Below are 24,165 nucleotides of genomic sequence, written 5' to 3' on the forward strand. Positions count from 1 at the left end.
TGTACATTGAGAGCTTATGCACCAGAGACAAATTCCTTGGGTGTCTAATCACACTTGACCAATAAAATATTCTACTAACCAGCATTTTGCTCAAATATTTCAAGGCCAAGTCAGAGTTAATATATTGAAAGTATTTTAGTGCAATATCCCTTGCCCCCATTGAAACTCATACATTTAGCAGCAAAATATGTCAGATATTAAATGCAGATATTCCAAGTTTGTGCATCTAAATTGGGAATGGTGCCACTTTTCAGGCTAGACAGTAGGGATTTGGTCTCATAGTCACTGTTCAGAAGACCTGTTTTCCTACATCTGTATTTGATCCATATTAACCATTTAAAAACAATTTAATTTTTACATTAAAAACCACTCAAGAGTTAGGCAAGAGGGGGAGGACATACTATTATACAATAGAAAAAGAATTATTATTCTTATTTAACTCAATTATATTACCTCAGATAAATTATTTTGCCTTCAAATTTTGTTTTATTCTTTATAATCTAACTCTTGGAAAAGCATTATGGAAATTCACATCCCGACATATAAGCTTCTGAAAGCACATTCAACATTCCCATCCCTTGTGGTAGCACCCTCCACTTGTGCAAATGGAGCTTTAAATGTGCGCCCCTGCCTATTTCTCCCGTGGCCTGGTTTCGAACACGTCACAGCCCAGTAGTGGCCCGCAGCCCAGAGGTTGGAGGCCCGTTTTAAGGTTATGTGTTGATCACATTTCAAAAGGCAGTTGTTTATAAAAGTAACAAAGTAATAAACTGACTGTACTCTTGCTGTTTTGTTTCTCATGTATGATACCTAATATGCAATGTGTTCTTCTTCTAGGTTGCCAGTTACTATAGCCAGCCAGGGACCTCTATGAATTCAGTTGCTATGCAGAGAAACTAAATGTGACAATCATGACTTCTTAAAAGTCTTCAAATCTAGAACCTGCCTCTAATCTACAAAGTAAAAAAGAAATTAGCTAGCACAGGGGGGAATTAGATAAAGCTACATCACATAGAGAAACAGCCTATCAGAGAGTAAGACAAACTCATTTCAATCTCTAATTATCCTTGAAATAGATAAGCAAACCAAAATTTCAATTAAGGGTTCAATTACTTTACTTACAACAGTGACTATACTAACATCCACTGGGGAATGGGAAGAGCAAAACCTCTTTCCATGTGGAACCTACAGACTTGGGTGACAATTATCCTTGTTTGGCTGCAGTTTCCATCCATTATCCTGGAACAGAACACTGAATACACACACTCCATTTCTTTATACAAGAGACAATATTGGGCAAAGGGGATGTTCATCACCAGAACCTTCCTGCCAAGAATAGAGATGGCCACACGTGTCCTACTTGTCATCCACAGGATTTCTTCTGCAGCTGACTCAATAGGTAGGACCTAAAGCCAAAATCATCCTCTCTAATCTTCCTCTATTAGACAGAACTGCATGTCTTTGAAGATAGCAAGTGGAAGGAACTGCTAAACATAACCTCTGATCCACATAATAAGATCAGAAATATACTAGAGATCCCTGTTGAGGATATTGGTAAAACTCAATAGGCTCTTCTCTCATTTAACAAAACTGAGAGTGCTTTTTTTTTTTACCTATACACAATAGTAGAGCAGTGATTTCTGAAGGGTATGCTATATAAAAAAAGAAAAATGATACATAAATAGGCAAAATATTTTTGCAGTACTTTATTCACCTTATCAATCCTGATCACAAGCTGTTTATATTTAATTGTAGTAACACTGCACAATTCTGGAATGAACTAATGGGAGACAGTGATGCAGAGGATCCATATAATTCAATTTCCATTGTACAAATCATTGGTATATTTTTAATATGAAGACCTTAATATTGAGATCAAACAAGAGTTAACATTTTGGAAAGATGCTCAATGTAACATGAAGGCTAATTTTTTCTCATCTCTCTTTATAATTCACCTAAGTCCATATGATTCTATGTGCAAAAACACTTTTACAGAAAGATTTATTATGCATCTGACTTTATTTAGTTGAGAAATATGGTTTACCAGTAAGTATAGATAACAGCTTTCCTTTTCATACCACTTAAAATGGGTAGAGGAGATGTATTAATAATTGTGATAAATAAAAAAAAAGGCTTCTGTATCCCAAATGCAAAATGTGTGGATAGAGAAGGGGCGTTGGTCTTACCTGAACGCCTTTTCTCAGTACGGAGATGGATAATCCATGGATGGGTTTTCTCTGTCTGCCTGCTCTTGAGACCAAGTAGCCAAAGCTTGACACGCCCCCACTTCCTGTGGAGTCCATTCTTAACGAGGGCGAATTGGCTGATGATTGACGAGGTATTGGCTCTCAGCTCCCTACTAGCGGCCTGCTGGCCTTGGGGTGGGTGTGGATTATCCATCTCCGTACTGAGAAAAGGCGTTCAGGTAAGACCAACGCCCCTTCTCCAGTACAGGAGATGGATAATCCATGGATGGGACGTACCAAAGCCTCATTGTCCCAAGGGGTGGGAAACAGATAAGGCCGGTAGATTGATCTCTGAGACAACTTGCTGGAGGACCCTCCTACCAAAGGAGGCATCCGCCGATGCAAAGCGGTCTATCTTGTAGTGTCGTATAAACGGGGAAGGCGAGGACCATGTCGCGGCCCTGCAAACTTCCTCGATTGACGCCTGGGTAGCCCATGCCGCCGAAGTTGCAGCGCTTCGGGTGGAATGGGCTGTGAGATGACTTGGGGGCGGCAGGGATGATACATTGTAAGCTTCTGCGATACAGCTTCGGATCCACCTTCCAATGGTGCCCGCGGAAACTTTCCGCCCCAAGGTGCCCGCTTGGAAGGACACAAATAGGGCCTCCGATTTGCGGAAGGGTTCTGTACGCTTTATATAACGCCGCAAGGCTCTGCGGACGTCCAATGTATGCCACTGCCGCTCCCGGTCATGTGTTGGATTTGGACAGAAGTTTGGGAGAATTACTTCCTGTGTCCTGTGAAAGAGTGAATTCACCTTCGGTATGAAGGCAGGATCTAACCTAAGGACCACCCTGTCCTTGTGGAAAATGCATAGGTCGTTTCTGACTGACAGTGCGGCCAGTTCCGAAATTCGTCTGGCCGATGTGATGGCAATCAGGAACGCCACCTTTAGCGACAGGTGTCGCAAGGAAACGGTCGCCAATGGTTCAAATGGTGACCGAGTGAGTGCGTGAAGGACTCGCGGTAGTTCCCAGGACGGGTACCTGTGAATTACTGGAGGTCTGGTGTTATAGGCGCCCTTGATAAAGGCGCGGATCCTGGGGTGGTGAGCTAAGGGAACCGAATCCGTGCAGGTGAGGAGGGTGGACAAGGCCGCCACTTGCCTGCGGATGGTCGCGGGGGCGAGGCCTCTGTCTAGTCCCTCCAAGAGGTAATCTACTATCTGAGGGATGTAGAGTTTGTGTAAGTCAAACTGCCGTTCCCTGCACCAAAGGCAAAAATTTTTCCAAGTGGAGTCATAAATGCGGTTTGTTGCCGGACGGCGTGAAGCTTGAATTATGGTAATGGCCCCGGGAGAGAATAGTTCCTGTGCCATTATCTGGCGCTCAAGTGCCAGGCGGTCAGTTGTAACCATTGGGGTTCCGGGTGACTGATGGTTCCCTGGTGTAGGGACACTTGATGAGGGGGAATGTTCCATGGGGGCGACTGAGACAGGTTCATCAGGTCGGCGAACCACGGTCTCTGTGGCCAATATGGTGCTACTAGGATCACTTCTGCCCGCTCCTGAATCAGCTTTCGGATGACCGCCGGTATGAGTGGTAGTGGGGGAAAGGCATAAAGCAGACCCTGAGGCCACTGAGTTCTCAGAGCGTCCGTCCCCTCTGCTCGCGGGTTGAAGTAACGAGAGTAAAATCTGGGGAGCTGGGCATTGTCTGATGATGCGAACAGATCGAGGATCGGGTACCTGAACTTGCGGGAAATGTCTAGGAACAAGTTCGGGTGTAGCCCCCACTCCGAAGGGTCCACTGTGGTGCGGCTTAGGAAGTCCGCTTGCTGGTTGTTGACCCCCGATATGTGTTCCGCTTTTAGTGACTTCAGATTGGGCTCTACCCAGCTGAATAGGAGTCGTGACTCTGTCATCAGGGTTTTTGATCTGGTCCCCCCCTGCCGATTGATGTGCGCCTTGGCTGCTACGTTGTCTGTTAGGACTAGAACGTGGTGGCCTCTGATTCTGTCTTTGAATTGTTGCAAGGCTAGGTGGATAGCCCTGAGTTCTAGCCAGTTGATGTTGTTTCTCAGATCCGTGGCGGACCAACGTCCCTGTACAAACTGGGAGTCCAGATGGGCTCCCCAACCATACAGACTGGCGTCTGTAGTGATGGTAACTCTGACTGGTTCCTTGAAGGGTGACCCCTTGGTCACGGCCCGAGAGCACCACCAGCGTAGCGCCCTGCGGATTTGTGCCGTGACCCTGACTAGGTGGTTGGATGCGCTGGTGTTCTGCCGTTGGTACGGGAGCAGAAACCACTGTAGTTCCCGTAGGTGGAGCCTGGCCCAGGGTACAATGGCTATGGCCGATACCATCTTGCCCAATAATTGGGAAAGTGTTAGTATCGGAACTGAACGTTGCCTGTGAACCCAGCGAGCCAGTTCCCTGATGCCGGCCACCCGGTCTTGGGAGAGATAGACCATACAGTTGGTTGTGTCTATCATGGCCCCCAGATGCAGCAGCCTGGACGAGGGAACTGTCTGGCTCTTCTGAAAGTTTACTGAGAATCCGTGTAATTGGAGGACGCGAATGACGGTCCTTACGTCCGCCTGAGCTGTCTGTAGGGATGTTGCTTGGATTAGTATGTCGTCTAGGTAACATTGGACGCGTATTGGGATTTTTCTCAGTTTGGCGGCTACCGCTGCTAGTATCTTGGTAAATACCCTGGGTGCCGAAGATAGACCGAAGGGGAGAGCTCTGTATTGGAAGTGTTTTCCCCCGTAACAGAAACGTAGGAACCGGCGGTGGTTTGGGTGGATGGGGATGTGAAGGTAGGCTTCCGTGAGGTCTATCGATGCCAGGAAGTCTCCTTCTCTGATGCTTCCCAGGATGGACTGAAGGGATTGCATCTTGAATTTTTTGTATGTGATGTAGCGGTTGAGGTTTTTTAGGTCCAGGATTGCCCTCCATCCTCCTGAAGTCTTTGGAACCACAAAGAGGATGGAGTAAAATCCTCTGCCTCTGTATTCCGCTGGGACCGGTTCTATTGCTTGAATGTCCAACAGGTGTTGGATGGCCTCCTGCATGAGTTTGCGTTTGGTGGGGTTCCTGGAGACCGAGCAGTTGATGAGTCGGTCTGGGGGTGTGACCAGGAACTCCAGGGACAGCCCGGACTGGATGGTTTGTAGTACCCAGTTGTCCGTGGAGGTCTGCTCCCACTGGTGGAAGAAGTGAGCTAGTCTTCCTCCAATGGGTAGGTCTATGTAGGAGTCATTTTGTCTTCCGGTACGGACGACCCGTTCCACGAAAGGGTCGTCTCGACTGGTTTTGTTGTCTGGGCTGGAACCCCGGTCTGCCTGGGAGTGAATGGCTTGGGTGCCTGACTGATAGGCGTGGTTGTCGGTTGACGAAAGGACTGCCTACGAAAGTAAGGTGTGGTACGTTTGTCTGACCTTTTGTTCAAGTGTGCCATGACCTTCCGCTTGTCTTTGTTCTCTACAAGATAGGGTCCAAGGCCTCCCCAAACAGACCGTTGCTTGAGTAAGGGGCGGTCGCTAGCCGCCACTTAGCCTTGGTGTCAGCTTGCCAGTGTTTTAGCCATAGCATTCTCCTGGCAATTATGTTGGATGCTATGGATCTGGATGAAAAAATGGCCGATTGGAACGTTGCGTCTGCAGCGTATTCCGTGGCTGCTACCATCTTAGCCAGGTCCTGGTGTGTTCGTATGTCCTCCATAGGAACTATGGTTTGTAGTTGTTGCAACCAGATGAGGGTGGCCCGGACAAAAAAGGAGGCCGAGGTGGCTGCTTTGATGGCCCATGCCGCTGTCTGGTGGGTTTTGCGAAAGGCTTGTTCCCACTTTTTGTCATCTGCCTTAAGGGCCTCCACTAGGTCCCCAGCCATGGCTGTCTGGGAGACCAAGGGGGTCCAGGCTTCATCTACTTTAGGAATTTCTAAGGCCTCATTGAGGTCTGTGGCAGTGCTGTATAATTTTTTGTCCGTACCACTCACTGATGGGAAGGAAGCGGGAGAGTCCCATGGCTTCTTGATCCCTTTCAGGAAAATGGCGGGGCAAGGTATATGGTGTTGCGTTGTCACCTTTTCTACGAATACGGGTCTGGATGTGGTGGCCGGTGTCGCTTGCGGCTGAGAAAACTGATCCGTCCCCATGTCCGCAATGGCTGTGGCCTTGCGTAGTATCGTGAGGAAGCGGTTGGGATTAAATAATCCCCCTGAGGGGGGCTCAGGGGGAAGTTCCTCATCCTCTGACATAGAGATCCCAGGTTGATCCTCCTCTTGTGGTGAAGAATAACCACTCATGGAGGACTGGGCCGGGGAGACGGGTTCCTGAATGCCTGAGGACTCTGAGGGGAGTTCCGAGTGTGGCATGGCTGAGATGGAGGGCCCCTGGTCGTGGTGGGCGGAGCGCTGTGCTAGGGCTCGGTCCACCACTTTGGTTAATAGGGCCTCTAGCCGTCCATCTGCCCAGATGTCCCCTATGTCATTACCTTTGGGTGTGGTGACCGCAGGTGGAGAGTTGGACTCAGTGGTTGTGCCTGCCGCCGTGGTTGTTTGTTGGGCTGATGTAGATGGCGGATCCAATGGTTGCGCTGTTCCTGGAATGGACCACGCGCTCTGGGTTGATGTGGATGGACCCAATGGTAATTCCATCTCGGTGGCCGCCATTTGAACCAATTCCAATTGGGCCTGCCTCTGCGCTCTGGAGAACTCCTTCTCCAGGGCCTGGTGCCTACGGCTGGCTTGCTTTTCCGCCAACTTGGAGGGCCTCTTGAGCGAGTGTTTTGTCTTCGCTTTGCACTTGCCTGCCGCCTTCTGGTCAGAAGGTGTGTTGCAGCCGTAATTGGGAGGTGGAGGGGTCGTGCTCATGGATTGAGGCAACGAGGGTCCCTCCATTCCGCTTGAGCAGTCCCAGAAAAACTGAGAAGACGCTCAGGCAGGCAAGTATTGGCGGGAGCGAAATTGGAACAAGTACCAGGACTGTTCCCCTGATCACCCGACCACAACAAAAATATTCTCTCTGGGCTAAGGTCACGGTAGCTGAGGGAGGTACCGAAGGCACGTTTGGAACCACTCTTTGGGTTCCGCCCGGAGGCCTTAGGTGACCAGGCAACGTGCACCAGTAGAAAAAGGAAAAGGGAGGCAAAAAATATCAGTGGCGACCTCAAAAGGGTCTGTAGGCCTGACTTAATACACAGCAGGTATCAAATGGTGGTCACCTAGAGCGGAATTTATTCTTATTAATACTATTACTATTATACTAATAATAGGAACAACAATAATAGTAAAATAATAATAATAATAACAACAACAACAATAATGGTGATGATGATAATATTGTGTGTTCTGTCTTTAGGCCTGTTGGCCCTGCAGTCGCTTAATTTTTAGCTTTTAAAAAAAAAATTTTTTTTAATTATTATTATTATTATTTTTAAAAATTTTGTATCTATTTTTATTATTATTATATTTTGTCCTATTATTATATGTGTGTATCGGGGGTGGAGCACTGGTTGTGTGCTCCTATTCCGCCTCTATCAGTGATTCCAGATATGATGTAGAGCTTCCTTAAGCTCGGTTTGCCTTTCTCTGGCAAGAGATGGCAGCCACAGCTCGTTTCTCCCTGAAAAAGGGCTTTGCAGATCCCAGGAGGGTTCTCTAGCCTCCGTTTCTTGGTTGGGGCTTACTCCCTTCCTGTGCTTCGTTTCCCTCTGAAGATAAGCTCCGCAGCCTCCCAGAAGCTGCTTGTGCCCGGGGATTTAAATTTGGCGCGCTGTGACGTTTTAAGGGAATCCCAGCCAGGGATTGCCTTTGTTGTCTGAAAACGGCAACTAAAATGGCGCCCGCGGTTGCCCTGGGCTGCTAGGGAATCTCCGATGATCCGAATTCAAGTTTGAATCCGGACCTGGAGATTGTTATTTTTTCCCCCAATTTGAGGAAAAAATCCCTTGGAAGGTTGGGGAGAAAAGCTCAGCAAGTGGTCTCTGCTGATGCCTTTGTTCCCCCCCCCCTTTTTCACCTCCAGAGCCCTGGGGCTGACTGGGATCCGTGGGGAGTTTCCCCCCCCCACACCCCCTTTTTCAATTTTAATATAGGATCAGGGATGATCCCAAGGAAAACTTAGTGGTTGGGGAAAAGGTTCAGCAAGTAGTCTCTGCTGATGCCTTCTTCCCCCCCTTTTCACCCCCCAGAGCCCTGGGGCTGGCTGATATCTGTGGGGAAATTTCCCTCCCCACCAATCCCCTTTTTAATTTTAGGTTTGAGATCAGGACTGATCCCCAGAAAATTTTGTGGTTAAATTCCTATAGGTGGAAAAAATTTTTGGGAAGGGGAAGCCAATTATCAAGGGATAATCAATCAATGGATTTCTTGTCTAACCTGATAAGCTGAGAGCCACGCCAAAACGAGTCTTCTCCGAGCAGAGACCAAGTTAAGAATGGACTCCACAGGAAGTGGGGGCGTGTCAAGCTTTGGCTACTTGGTCTCAAGAGCAGGCAGACAGAGAAAACCCATCCATGGATTATCCATCTCCTGTACTGGAGAACCATAAATATATCCTCAAGCACGCTTGTTTCCTATTTTTAAATTTATACCAGGAATCTAGCATATATTGGTTAGTCAAACTTGAGACTTAGTAAAACAAACAGATACTCAAAACTAGAACTATGCATAAATCTTATTTAAAAAAAGGTAGAACTTGCAATTCTGTGTGGGGAAATTAAAGCAGATAACACAGAAATTTACCTTGAGAAGCATAAGTTAACAAATTATTATCTTAATTTGAGAGAGGAATTCTGGACAAGTTTCTCTTAAATCACTACAATACTTTTAAGAATGAGCCATACTTCTATGGGGAATCAGTGATGCAAAGTAATAATAATAATAATAATAATGATGATGATGATGATGATGATGATGATAAAATTGGAAGGGACCTTGGAGGTCATCTAGTCCAACCCCCTGCTCAGGGAGAGAATCCCTATATCATTTCGGACAAATGGCTGTCCAGTTTCTTCTTAAAAACTTCCAGTGTTGGAGCATTCACCACTTCTGGAGGCAGGTTGTTCCACTGGTTAATTTTTCTAACTGTCAGGAAATTTCTCCTTAGTTCTAGGTTGCTTCTCTCCTCGATAAGTTTAAATCCATTGCTTCTTGTCCTGCCTTCAGGTGCTTTGGAGAATAACTTGACTCCCTCTTCTTTGTGGCAGCTCCTGAGATATTGGAACACTGCTATCATGTGCCCCCTCATCCTTCTCTTCGTTAAACTAGACATACCCAATTCCAGCAACCGTTCCTTATGTGTTTTAGCCTCCAGTCCCCTAATCTTTGTTGCTCTTCTCTGTACTCTTTCTAGAATCTCAACATCTTTTTCACATCGTGGTGACCAAACCTGGATGCAGTATTCCAAGTGTGGCCTTACCAAGGAGGGTTAGGACTCTTAAGTCTCTAAAACAGAACAGAAAGGGAAACAATCTGGCAAAGGAAAGTTTGAATATGGGCTGAAGTAGCCAGGAGCTGTAGGGAAAAACATCAGCTCAGAAAATTACAGGTGTTTCTATTTATGCCTACTCCCTTCTGGCCACATGTCCCAGAATGAAGCATATGCTATTTGATCAGAATTATGGTTGTTTCAACATTTGGTAAGTACATGTTGTCCTTGACTTACAACAGTTCATTCAAAAATTACAACAGCACTGAGAAAAGCGACTTAGACCATTTTTCACACATACAACCATTGCGGGATTCCTATGGTCACATGATCAAAATTCAGACACAATGGGGCAAAAGTCACTTAACAAATGTCTCACTTAGCAACAGAAAATTGGGGCTCAATTGTGGTTGTAAGTTGAGGACTACTTGTATCAGTTTTCTCGCATGCATTTGGCAGAAATGTATATAGAGAATGGAACTATCCATTGAGAGTACCCAGAGATGTTTAAAATCCAGACAACTAATAATTATTAAATTACATGCTTGGATAGGATTCTTGTATGTTTTCTATAGTCGTGCTTGGAGAAAGAGAAGAATGAAAGTTTTTTCTGTAAGAAGCAGTCTGGAAGACCCTATCAGTTTTTTATTCATGGGAAAGCAGAGAAAAAGAAAGAGAAGACCAGGTCCATAGCATACTATCACTATCCTTAATGTCTCTAGGAGTCAATGGGATAAGAGATGCAAAAAACATGGACCTTCTGGAACTCTCTGATACTTGCTCAGTAATTGTCTACACCAGTGACTCCCAACCTTTTCTATACCCCGCATCCCTAGAACCACTTCTGATATATTCTCACACCTCTTACAAATATTCGAAATAATGAATTATGCATATATACTATAATTTTGAAAGTTCTAAACCCAAGTTTTTGTAGCCCCTGGAATATCGTTTTGCACCCCTAGGGGATGTGAGCATCCCCAATTGGGAACCCCAGTCTACACACTGAGCAGCCATTTCGGATAAGAGCCTTTCTCAGCCTTATTTGGAGATATCAAGGCTTTAGGCAGAGGCCTCTTATGATAAGCATGTACTTAGAAAAGGACAATTCTCTGAATCCACTTTTAGTTTTCATAAAAACTATCATCCACCTGCAGCTTAAACATAACAGATGCCTATTTTGTTTGACTATCACATACAATTTATGACAAGGAATCTACTTAAGTGCAGATCAATTTGATTTAAACAGAAAAATGACATTTTCAATAGAAACAGTCTTCCCAGCTGCCTTAGTTTGGAAATTTATTTAACAAGTTAATGCATGTTTCTTATGCTGACAAGCTCTAAGGGGGAAAAGAACATTCTTAAATTTAAAGATGTGTAAGGTAATCATTTAGTTCAAGGAAACTTTCCAAAGACCCCTCAAACTCATTGCCTGGCATCACAGTTAAGTGCAATTATATGTTAATGTATAATTGAAATTTTGATTACAATATGTATACATCACTTTTCCCCATTTAGCCATAAAATGCAGCAAGTTACAAAGAAGCCAACCATTTAGGCCAGGGGTGTCAAACTGCCGGCCCGCGGGCCGGTTTCATCACACTGGAGCCGCGCCCACCCCATTGCCGGCAATGGCGAAAAAGCTCCGATACGTTGCGCGACGTCACGTGACATCACGAGTTTGAATGTCTGATTTAGGCACTTTAAAAGCCTAAATTTCCCAGCTTCTAAAGAATGAAAATATTTTATCAGTTCCTAAGAGATGACACCAAGTGTTAAAAAGCAGGTCTGTTCCACAATTTAAAAATGATTACTGATAAACCTTTCCCCAGCAGATTCCTATATTTGTAAAATATATTGAAACCATTATCAGCTGAATTGTCCCTCACACTAGAATCCAATTTTTAAGTAGTCAAATATTTTAATTCATTTGGGTCTGCAATCTCCTATGTGACCACCAAAAGAAATCTTATTTAATTAAGCAGTTTATATGGTTCCCCATCTCTCAAATATGGGTTAATACTTTGAAATCTGAGAAATATATTCTAAACTGGGAAATAAAAAAGTAAGTCAAGGATTACCTGTTCTGCAACTCTCGTATGTTCTTTAAAAAAAATGAGTAATTTAGAATAATTTTCCAGATAATTTTAAATAAGCTTTGTCAAAAAGAGGAAAGGGGCAAAAGAGACAGATACACATCAGTCATTTGTTAATCAGTTCTAAGTTTTGCGCTACACTCTCTGAGTCAGTATGAAGAGATTGGATTTGTATTACAATATACATTATCTATAAATGACAAGACATTGATGTAATAATGATTTGCTGGCTATAAGAAATCGGAACAGTATGAAATTAGGCTTTAACTATTTCAACAGTGAATTATTTATTGCCTAAAGGGTGTACGCATGAAATCTTTCAAAGCATCCCATTTGTTCAGAATTCAGTCCACACATCTACACAAACCTGTCACAGTTCATGCATTCTGTAACTTTTGGGTCTTCCATAAAACTATTTCCATAGGAAAATAGTTTCTCCAGGCCCCCCCCCCCAGCCCCTGGGTGATGCATTAGGGAACTGGATGAGCCTGTCTAGTAATGGTTTGGGGAAACTGTAGTGGCTTCAATCTCAGTTGCATTCTAATACACTTTTTAAACTTACTGGTTATTTTAGTTCTGTACTTTCAATCTTACACTGGACATCCAAAGTCACAATTCACAAGCTGGGTGGCCACACAAATTACAAAAAAAAAAAAAAATGTTGTGCCAAATTTATCTATACCAGTTATGTTGTCACCCAAAAGTCAGTATGGAGACTAAGCCATAATTAATCCTCATTGCAATTTTCCTTGGCATTTTCTTTAGAGTTCTCCCCACTCCCACAAATTACTTCTGCAAGCTTTTGTGTATGACATTGATATTTTGATTACAAAAGGCAGAATAATACTCAGTTTTAAGTTTTGTTAGATATAACATGTTTATATCTATGGATATCTGTTATATAAGATTGTTTTTTGGTGCTGTGATGCTTCTTTAAAATTATAAAAAATAGTTTCTGTATTTGTTTGGTTAAGGTGCTGGTCTAGAAAGCAGATGTCTTCTAGTCTAGCCTTAGCCCTGAAAGCCAACTGGGCAACTTTGGATCAGTCATCCCCTTCAGTCCAACCCACCTCTCACAAGAGTGTTGTGGGTAAAAATGAAGGAAGAAGGAATGTTATGTATTCTTTATTCTATTCTGTATTCTGTATGTTCACTGCATTAAATTATTTATAAAAGTAATAAGAGTGGGATAAAAAAATCTAAAATATTTTGATGTTGACAGTTTAGTACCAGAAAAAGTTCAATTGTGATAGTGGAGCTCACATCCTGCTGATTAATATATCTACATTATGTTATTTGTTGAAAATATCTTGAATGCACAGAATGGAAGCATGCCAGTTCTTGACATGTGACTCTCTCAGCTTAAACTTTAACACATGTTGTTCTGCAGCAAAGAACAGAAATAAAATGTTCTGCTGCTTCCTTAGCCAATATATAAATATCGGTTATATTACCTTGATGCATATAATCAGATTCACTTATAAACACTTCAGGTAGTTGAGGTCTTCAGAAAATAATCTCACAGAATAGTATTAATGATCGCTACCAATCAGTAGGATCTTTGCATCTGCTAGCTGGAATCAGCATATTTCCATATGTCAATTACAGGGGAATAAGAGCGGGAAAGGGCTGCTTCCATCTCCTGTTTGAGAGCACCCAGAAGCATGTGGCTGACCAGTGTGAAAAGCAAGAGGATGGACTAAAATGGGCCTTAATCCAGATTAATTCTTCTTTGTGTTCATATCTCAAATTAACTCAAGTACACCAAGTTGAATGGCTTCAAGAACTATTTTGGCACCAGAGTTGTTTCCAGAAGGATGCAAGTATTATCAAAAAAAAACTGGCACTGAATATCCAGTGGTAAGTCATTCTAGCATAAATTGAGGCACCCATGTGACCAGACATGGTTTTATGCCATTTTTTGCAACAGCTGTTAATTGAATTATCACGGTCATTAAGTGAATCCATAATATTAAGTGAACACTTCCCAGAGTCTCTTGTCAGATTACTAAGAACTCAGGCATGCATTATTACTCCGTAGACTAAAATTTCAAAATAAGACCTTGCACAGCAGGGTGATGAGATCCTGGTTAAGATAAACTGGATCCAAAAGGATCCAAATCTAGGGAAGTCATCTACATTAGTCTGGATCTAACACAGCTTATTTCCTCCCTGTTCCTTTCCAAAGCAGCAGATGTTGTGGCTAAAAACAAAGATAGGTTCATACACTTACTGCCTCAGTTAGTACAAATTGACAGATTTTGAGAAGTGGCAGAAATCCATTTTTCCATTCCCTATTTAAATCTGCTCTTTCGCATTAATGAACTGCCCAGATTAGGGCAATTATCTAGTTGATTTGGTTAGGTTCAAACAAATTGGTTGTCACGTTTTCTTTCACCACTTCTTGTACAAGTTGAGAAAAGCCAACATCAGCCAAACATAACCTATGTGAGCTGCCTACTACATTACATCACTCAGATTCACTTCTCCAAGAAAGGCAATGTAGGCCACGAACCCAATCCAATTTCTGGTCACTCCAATTCCACATAGATTTGCAAACCATTCATAACATGAGCCATCATTGAGGGAAATGAAACAGACAACCAATCAGGGGGAAAAAAAGAGTTCTAACTTAGACTCAGCTGCTGAGAGGATCTGACAACTCTGTGCACAGGACAAAATAAAGTTGTTGTTGTTAATTGCAAAGTCGTGTCTGACCCATCACGACCCTCCAGGCCTTAGTGCAAAACAAAAATCGGGATTTTTTTTTTCTCAAAACTTTCTTTTCCTTCTTCTCTGCTTAGTGAGAGGACATAGTTAAATGTAAGAATCAAGTCATTTCTTGCATTTAAACAACACATTAAACGTGGTCAGTTTTAATTTGGGTTTAAAGAGAACATCTTTCTTGGTTCACCCAATACAATTAACAACAATACCCTGGCTAGGATCTTATAAGATGTTGTTGTAAGCTCTGGGGTGATGTAAACCACCCAGAAGTCATTGGATAGCAGTTGGGTGGCAAATAATTTTCATAAAAAAATAAATACGACATCATACACCTAATTAAGGTGTAAATTAAATCAGAACCTTCAGTGAGTACTAATTAGCAGGACATACCCAGTGGCATCAATGGCTGGAGTAAGCCAAACTGTTTTAGTTTATAATACCAGCACTAAATTCAAAAGCGAGACAGTGAGAGTAATGAAACGTTCGAAAACTAACTCTCAAGCTCAGAGAATGAACCTTCACCCTCATCCTACACCCGAGCTACAGATATTTGCCACTATTGCAAAGATGACAGTGTTAATATCAGCAATGTAGTAATAATAAAGATAATGGTGTTGGCCTCTATCCTACTGATTCTCTCCAGAGATTGGGCACAAATCAAACATCCAAATCTCCACTACAGAATAAAAAACGAAAATGGAATGTGACTTCTTTTCTCTTATGAGATGTTCCCTTAACTGAAGCTATTATGAGATTTGGTTATTATCTAATTCAGATAATTACCCCATCCAATAACAGATATTTCAGATCATGTGGAGAACGAATCTTCTCTGATGTCAACAAACAGAATTTGCCATCCATTTTTTTTCAGAGGTTTGTGGAGAGTTAATATTAAAAGGTTAGGAAACAAAATAGCCACTATACAGGATATATGCATAATAGATTATTCCGTCAGACTTAGATAGGAAGAAAATTAACTCAGGGGAAATATTCCAAATACACAAATCATCTTTAGGAGAAAACATTAAAGCAACTGCTATTGTCTACAACCATCCTTGCAACTGGTTCACTCCAACCATACTCTCATGGTACCTAAAATAATATGGGTTGGAGCTGAAAGCAAGCAATGAGAAGTGATGCAAATATATGGTAGAACATAATGAAATGAGTTATCAAAAGAAGATTAATTTTAATAGGAAGAAATATAAGGTCATGAACAAGGAACCCAAACAAACGTAACTGCAGAAAATGGTAGATAATGGAACAGGATCACTCGCTCAGGAATTGTTAATAATATGTGGTCACAAAGTAGAAAATACATTTTAGATGTAATTAGGAAGTGTTTCAAGCAGAGATTGATAACAACCAGATAATCATCATAATAGCTTTAGTGCAATATTTGAAAACATCCATTTTGGTTAGCACTATGTGCAAATTAGGTCATATATAAACTAAAAATATAACAATGCTAGTCAGAAATAAAACTGAACAGGCAATCTGTGCTGAATTTAAAAGTACACCCTTGAAAGTCAAAGTTTTATCATGAAGACTGCATGGTCTTTCTCCCTCAGATTCTACTCAAATTCATTGCTTATGCAAGGCAGATAAATATCCTATGGGAATCTTGATTTTGGTTTTGTTTTCTCTCTGCAAAATGTTCAGCAAAAATAAGCATGCAACAGTGCAACTTCATGCCAGAAGGGGTATTTACACATTTATTTAAATCTGAAAACTTTAGAGTTCTAGTTTTAAAATATGCACGTCTTTTAAAAGAGAAGCTATGTAAGAAGTAGTTAGCTCTCATGTAATTACTCTTCTTCAGATAGCAGCCAGCTCCAGCCTACTTGCTGGTCCAGAGTTTCATATCAAATCTGTTCTCTCAGCTTCCCCCCTCTATGTTTTGAGACACTGAATTCACCAACTATATGTAGATCCCTGAACTATTAGCTATAGAAGATACCCATTAGTCCTTTTTCAAGTTTGTTCAGTCAAATGTGGTTCTGCCCACTTTCCTTCAAGTTGGCAAGTGGCAGGGTGGGCATAATTAAACACAAAATCTGATCATTTATTTGGAGGTAAATGGGTTTTCTTCATATAAAGAATTATATTTCTACAATCTTCAAGTTGTCTGCATGTGTGTGTAGGTGTGTGTGTGTGAGTGTGGGTGTTTAATTTGGCCAAATACTCCCTAGCGAAATGTATTTCTCCAAGAGCCAAAAATTAGAATAGGGTAAATGTTTCGTTTTTAATAGCTTCAAATTAAGTATTATCATAATATAACTGATGCTATTTTATCTCGAGAAAGTTCATTCATCATACTGTAAGCAATGATGAAAGATAACTGTCCACAAACCAAAACATCACACTCAAGTCTTCCCTTTTTGCAATTGTTCATTCTCTTGCTCCATGAAAATTAGCATATATAAGTGTGTGCAACTTTTTATTCTGTGTACTAAAGAAATAATGTGTAAATTTGCAACACAAAGATTGCACATGCTGCTACATTTGTATCCAATGAAGTATGAATTTCTGAGTTCCATAATCTTATCATGTGCTGCAAATCCAAATGTTCCGTATTTAGAGGCAGTACAGAAATGCAACTGATTTGATCATTGACAGTATAGAGAAGTCAGCAAGGGAATGAGTAACTTACAGCTACTGTCAACAGAAGTGCATCGAAGTACAGTATGGTTTCACTTAGTACAACTACAGTCGGCATTCTGAAAAACACTGCCCTTGAGAGCCCACTTGAATTATATTAACTGGCAGGATAAAAAGCCCAGAAGCCTGTGGAAGGATAGCCATGACAAAACCAGAATACCAGCTTTTTTGGGGGGGGAGTTATACCGGCTTTTGGGGAGGGGGAAGTATGAAGAACACTGACTTGGCAAGCCTCAGTGACAGAAGTAAGCTAGCAAAATATAAAACCAACTAACATCATCTATTTACTCAAGCCCATTCTATACTAAATCCTTCTTTGTGATTTACTGAGCTCATAAGAATTGAATAAGAAAAAAAAACAGGGATCGAATGAAGCTATAATTCAACATGGAAGGCAAAGCAGATTTGTCATACAGTGTCAAAAATAAGAACCAGACTGTCTAACTGAAGTGACCCAAAATAAAACAAATGAACTAAAATTATGGTGGTTTTATTTTCATTTTTAACTTGTACTACTCTTTTGTCTACTTCCATTTAAAGGTAAAATGCAGTGTAGTAACTAAACAGACACATATACAGTATAGTACTTGGCAGGAAGTTAGATCTGGTCAGCAGTTTCATAAACATATACTTCATTATTTTTACTTTCCCTCGCTTCATACCAAAACTGTAACACTAAATAAGCCAAACATGACATCATCTTGGGATAAAGATGTTGTACTGTACTAGAGATAGATAAAATGGGGCCTACTTTCACAATCAACATCTTTATAAAGTAACAAAGTTACATTTGACTGTTAAAACACACCAGGATTCAACAAGTGAGGGATGGGAGTCTTGTGCTGGTAAATTTAATTGTGCCTATGTTGAAAGATTTTCATTGTCTGAAATTGTTTTTTCTGCCCTAGCTAGCTCTTCTAAAACATTTAAATTTTCATTAAGTGCCATTGTTCAAAAGGATCTCAGCAACATAGAATAGTTTCATTTCAAGACTGGATCTGAATTCATCTGATGTTCAGGAACATGGTGAATTCATCCATTTGAAGTGTGGACTTTATGCTCATTGTATAAATCACATACAGGTAACCAGGAGTGGCTCACAGTCCCTGAAAGTCTCCTATATATCCTAGTGTACCGGCTACACTGGGAACAGCATGATTTATGGAAATTGTCTACACTTTTCCCAAGCAAAATGATTGGCAGATGGGTAATAGGAGAAGATGCATGCGAAGTGACTCAACTCTTCATTACAGGCTTTCCTTCCATTGCCAAACCATTCATGCATTCATCTATTCTTTCATAGATACTTAGATCGAAAAAACTAGTTATCTAGTTGCTTTGATTTATTCATTAAGACTTATATATCTACCTATATTGAAACAACAATCCTGGGCAGCACACAAGCAGCAAAAACAACAGAAGCCCACAAACCTTCAGAATAAAAATCTAATAAAAAATCTATTAAAAACTCGTGGCACCCAGAGCAGAACTCTCCCACACATCCACACTGTACCTTTGTTTCAGGCTCACCCCACTCCAACACTTATGGGAAGAGGCCTTCTAGAAGGCCTGGCAGATGTCTGGGGAAAGAGTGTTCTACAGAATGTAATTCCAGAGTGAGCTACCAGAACACAAACACCATTTTAAGAATTACCAAATAAATAGATTGGCATCATAATATTACGGGCTGACACACTCAGAAGATATTCAATCAAAAAGTCTGGATGAACAAGTATATTTATAATTAATGCCAAAATAACAGAGTCAGTGCCAACCCTAGACAAAATAAAATCCATTATTGGGGCATGTGTCTCAAGAAAGCTATCTCTTGAGTTGCTGCATAGCAAACATCTGATAATCCTTCTCCATTCAATTCTAACTCCTGGCCAGGCAGAAAAGAAGCTTTTTCAGATAACCAAATCCCAAGCTGCACTAGGCTTTATATTAACTGCAGGGCTTCTCCATATTCCTAAAATCTAGTCGGAGAAAACAGGTATAAAGCAACAGCGAGTAGAACTAGTGATATTTCAATTATCTACTTATATAGTCCTGGTTTAGCAACCACAATTGGAACCAACAACTCGGTATTAAATGAAGCAATTATTAAGTAAAAAATCATGCGATTGTGCTTACAATTTTACAACTTTTCTTTGCATTAGTGTCAGAAGGACATCACCCAGCTAATGGAGCTCAAATGGTAGCAAAGGATTTCAGAACCCAGCTCATAAAGAAGCTGGGTAAATCTTATAGCCCTTTTTCCCCACTTTCCAAACTTTTGGAATGTTCACCTCAATGCTGATATAATTAGAAAAAAGAGAATTAATGTTTGCATTTACATTCATTGGAGAGGAAGAGATTACCAGAGAGTAAACAGGCACACAGTGGGGAATACAAATTGAAAGGAATATGCCAGGATGTTTGTCTAACATCTTCCCTGCCTGTTGCTTAGGAGGTAAAAGAAGTCTCTTAATATGAAACTGATTAGGGCAGGGGTGTCAAACTGCAGGTCCACAGACCAGACGCATCATGCAGAAGCTGTACCCACTCTATTGCCGGCAATGGCAAAACAGTGCCGATATGTTGCATGACGTCACGTGATGTCACGATTTTAACATGTCTGGATTAGGGTGTTATCAGTTTCAAAGAGTTGCAAAGAGACAGAGGATTCTAATCAACTAATTTAAGTCACAGAGACCTTGTTAACATGCAGTTAGCACATTTTAGGGAGCTCTGCAACTGGGGAAAAACAACTTGTTTAAGCAATCTCTCTACTTGTTTAAGAAATGTCTCTACTCTTTGGAGAGGGTGGAATAGGTAAGGTACAAAACAATCCATACAAACTGTAATGGTTTTGTGACAGAGAGGGATGCTACAAAGATTATAAATGGCATTGGTTGCAAGTTACATTTTCATTGCTGCTGTATCTGCAAATGATTACCTGAGGCAGTCACTAAATGAAAACTACCTACATGTAGAGATAGAGGAGGCAGCTATGCATGTATATGAGTACATCGATTGACAGATTTCTGAGATACAAATTCATCATCCATTGCCATGTCTGATTCTCAGAGACAAAAAGGTTGTTTGTTACTTTTGCATCTGTACTTGAGAGAATTAGTCTTTGTAATTCTCCCACATCAGGCACAATCAGTGTTTTCATGTTTACAGGAAGTCCTCAACTTATGATGGACCCCCCCCAAACTTACGAGTTAGTTCAAAATTCCAACAGTTGCCCTCCAATGGTCATGTTGCCACTACCAATCTGGATTTACAGTCATCTGCAACATGATCCCAGAGTGATAGGATGTTTTTAGCATTTATGGCATTTATGGTTTTTGACAAAAAACATCCCTTAGCACATAATGGTTTCTTCAATCACAGCATTCACTTGACAATTTGAAATAATTTTGCATTTCTGAAAGGTTTGTCATAGCTCAGTTTTGCTCCATGGTTGTGCTTGTGTATTCTACCATATGGCGCTACCCTTGAAGATTATTTAGAAATTATATCTGGTCCAAAATACAGTGGTGCAAGTAATAATGAACACTTCTTATGCCCATATGTCATCACTGTTATGTGAGTGCAATGGCTGTCAGTCAATGTCCAGGTACAATTCAAGATGCTGGTCATCATCTATAATGTCCTTCATAGCATAAGGCTTGGTCATTTACAGAGCCACCTATCTCTAATCATTTATGCTCAACTAACATGCAATGGGACGTATTTTCCAAATTCCTCATTCAATCTACAAGTCCTGCATCTCCCGATGTCTCTTATTCAAGCAGTAACAAGATCTAACCCTACTTAGTTCTTTCTGTATCAGCAAAGGTCCTCTACTGGGAGTCCCTGACCAGAGAGACCATGTACAATAAGGAATGTGACATAGTGTTGCCCTATAAGGTTTAAATTATTTTGGACAAGTCCATATTTTACCCACACAAACACCACCTACATTTCTTCATACTTAAGAAGCCACCATATTGCTAAACCATATTCCAACGAATGAAGGCAGATATGCATATTCCAAGATAATGTTGCAGGATCCAATCTGGGTTGGTCACCAGGATCAGAGATTCTAATCTTTTGGATTCATGCTGTAGTCCATCTAGCACAATGGTTCGCAACCTGTGGGTCGGGACCCCATTTGGGGTCGAATGACCATTTCACGGGGGTCGCCAAACAAGGCTGTCCGCCATTTTTCCCCCTTTTCTTTGGCCACGCCCCTGGCACCCGGTGATTATAAGTGGTTGGGGGTCACCACAACATGGGGAACAGTATTATGGGGTCGCGGCATTAGAAAGGTTGAGAACCACTGATCTAGCATGAAGACTAAACCTCTGCTCCTGGTGATCAATTCAGATTGAATCCTATATCTCCGTCTCTCATGCTAATTTTCTTTGTTCATCTAGCATGGCACAGGGCCTGAGTCCTGAAGCTTGAATTGGTTGCAGCCTAGCCTATACTTCATGCAGTGGTAGGATTTAAATATCTGAACAACCAGTTTTCTGTGTGGATGCCGTTCCTGGAAGTCCATTCTGGGCCTGCACAACAAAAAATTAACTACTGGTTCTGCTGAATTGTTCGAACTGGCTGAATCCCACCACTGACTTCATGCCTAAAAACAGTACTTAGGTAAAGCATATCATACAGCCTCAAGGAGAAGAGTAGAAATTTCAGGATAAATTATTCCACTGTCCAACTAATCTCATAAAGAATTTTCCAGATGGGTAACCCTTGCCTTTTTTCCTAAACTCATTTGTAGAAATAACACTCACAATATTATTGAGAACTACAATTCTATTAACTCTGACAAATGCAAAGATAAGCATGCTCATTTAACAACCTTTCCCCTTCTGGTGCCTCCAACAGCAATTGGCTAGATTGCTGGGAATTATACTCCAATAATGTCTGGAGGGACAGCAAGCTGGGAAAGGGAAAGGCTACTTCAAAACTGAAGGTTTCAGGAAGTATGAACTGTACAAACAGTTAAAGGAAGAAAGCAAGATTGAGAGCTACAAACAACACAAATGTCATCTTCTCACAAATACATTATATATAGGCAATTGTTCTCCGCCACATTTTCAACTCAGCTTGCTTGCTAGCTCTTTGCAGGGCAGGAGGGTGATGCAAAAAGATATTACTGAATGATTACTACAGTTATTTCTTGAACTTTAACAAATGTTAAAACATGCATTTGGCACGTGATGCTTATTAGCAACATGGAGATCCAAGCTAGAGAATAGATGAAATAATAGGAATATTTGCAAAAAGAAAGTAATTATTTGAAGAAGAAAAACTTCCACCATTACCATTAGTAGAAATAATAAAAGTTAAAAAGACAAGAGCAACAGCTTACTAAATTAACTTTTGAAGCTAAAATGCAGGCTTTGTTGAATAAGGGTAGGAAATTGAATATGAAAATGAACTGTAGCAGAAGGGGAGGATATCCCCCAAAACTATAGTATTTAGGAAATATTTAGTTTGGATTTGCATAATCCAGAATCTCTAAACACTTCTTTTCTATTATCAAATCTAAGCACAACTGAAAGCAAAGCATGTGCAGAAGTTTGAAGGGGGAAATAGAATGGAAGAAGCCCTGCATAGGTTACTATCTGGAGGACTCTTCAAGAGAACAAACAGCAAAACCGAGCCTATTATAACACATTTCTCTTTGCCTCCATTTCCTCGCTATAATACCGACTTCAAATGCCCCAAACCTTCTGAGGGTGGAGGATGGAGCACAGCCCTACCAATTTAACTCGGCCTCAGTTGGCTCTTAAGAAAACAACCGACGGGGCGTAGAAAGGCGGAGGGCTGTCATTTACCTTTTCCTTTTACAAAAGGAAACATCAGAAAGGAATCGGGGTAGATTTTGCAACTCCAGGATGAAGAAGAGAGAAGAAAGCTGAACGGGCGCGTCGTGATAAAGCGTTTGGGGGAGTCCACACCAAGCTTCACATCTGGGCAGTCTCCCGAGACTTAAGCTCCGACCATAAAACGCGAGTTTAAAAATAGAGAGGGGTGAAAGACCTCGAGGAGAATTAAGAGCCCGCCTGCCCTCCCGCTTTCGGACCCTTGGTAGGGAGTGGGAAAGATCACGAGGAACTTAGTAAAAGGCGGCGGAGGGGAGGAGGAAGCCGGTGGGATCCCTCTAGCGACAGGCTGAGGACTGGGTGGCGCCTTTGGGGAGCCGCTGAGTAGCGAAGAGCCGGATCTCTCGTTAAGCACCTGGGAGGTTTCACGGCTTGATAGGGCTCACCCGTTTGTCAGTATGGACTTGTTCAGAACACCCGGAGAAGCCGCAGCTCCCCGAGGGGGACACTAATTTTATTCGCCTTCCGGGGGGGGGGGGAACTGACCGAGACCTAGCGATCTCTGGAACACGTGAGAAGCAGCGCCTCGGGCAGCAGCCGGACCGCTGCGCGGAGGCAGGGCGGGTAGCGAGAAGCTGTTTCGGCGAGGGCAAAGTAATCGAGAAGAGAGAAGACCCCCCCCACACACACACACACACTCTCTCTCAGGTTGTCTTACCCTCAGAGTAACGGAAGGCAATCCAGCCCGCTTCACGATCTCCTACTCGCAGGCAGCGCTAGCACAGCTTTCCCCAAGGCGCGGGCTAGGGCAACTTTAAGGAATAAGCCGCTACGACGTTGCAGACCTCGGCTGCCTGCCAGCGTTCAAGTTGGAGCTCGGTCCCAGGCTCTCTCTGCAGCAGCCTCTCGGTGTTGTGGGGCTGCGGAGCCTTTTGCCCAGCAGCCTGAGAGAGCCGGAGTCGCCAGCTACAGCTAGCTCCACCGCCCCGCCCCGCCCCGCCCCCCGGGCCCTTGCGCCGTCCCTTCGTTGCATTGTTCGTGGCTCTCAGTCCCGCGCAGAAGAGAGCGGGCGCGTCCTGCTTGGCATCTTGGCGTCTGCTTTTTTATTTCTTGATTGCGTTGGCCCCTTCTCTGTTTTTTGTCTTTCCTTCCCCATCGGCCAGTTGCGCTCTCCCTCTCCCTCCCTCTCTTTCTCTCTCTCTCTCTCTCTCTCTCTCGTCCTCCCCCCCCCTCCCGCGCGAGT

The 24,165-nt window shown here is 42.3% G+C and overlaps 1 protein-coding gene across 1 annotated transcript in view; it reads right to left on the reverse strand.

The window, feature by feature from the left end:
- Positions 1–23,875, reverse strand: part of TSPAN18 (tetraspanin 18) — a 215,645-nt gene extending 191,770 nt beyond the window's left edge. Inside the window, exon 1 of the mRNA XM_039358972.1 lies at positions 23,641–23,875. The gene's annotated coding sequence lies outside the window, so the exon portion shown is untranslated. The remainder of the gene's footprint in view (positions 1–23,640) is intronic.
- Between the last annotated feature and the right edge of the window lie 290 nt (positions 23,876–24,165).

This window comes from Crotalus tigris, unplaced genomic scaffold (genome assembly GCF_016545835.1).
Source record: "Crotalus tigris isolate CLP2741 ecotype Arizona unplaced genomic scaffold, ASM1654583v1 scf7180000017576.4783729, whole genome shotgun sequence".
NCBI lineage: Eukaryota > Metazoa > Chordata > Lepidosauria > Squamata > Viperidae > Crotalus > Crotalus tigris.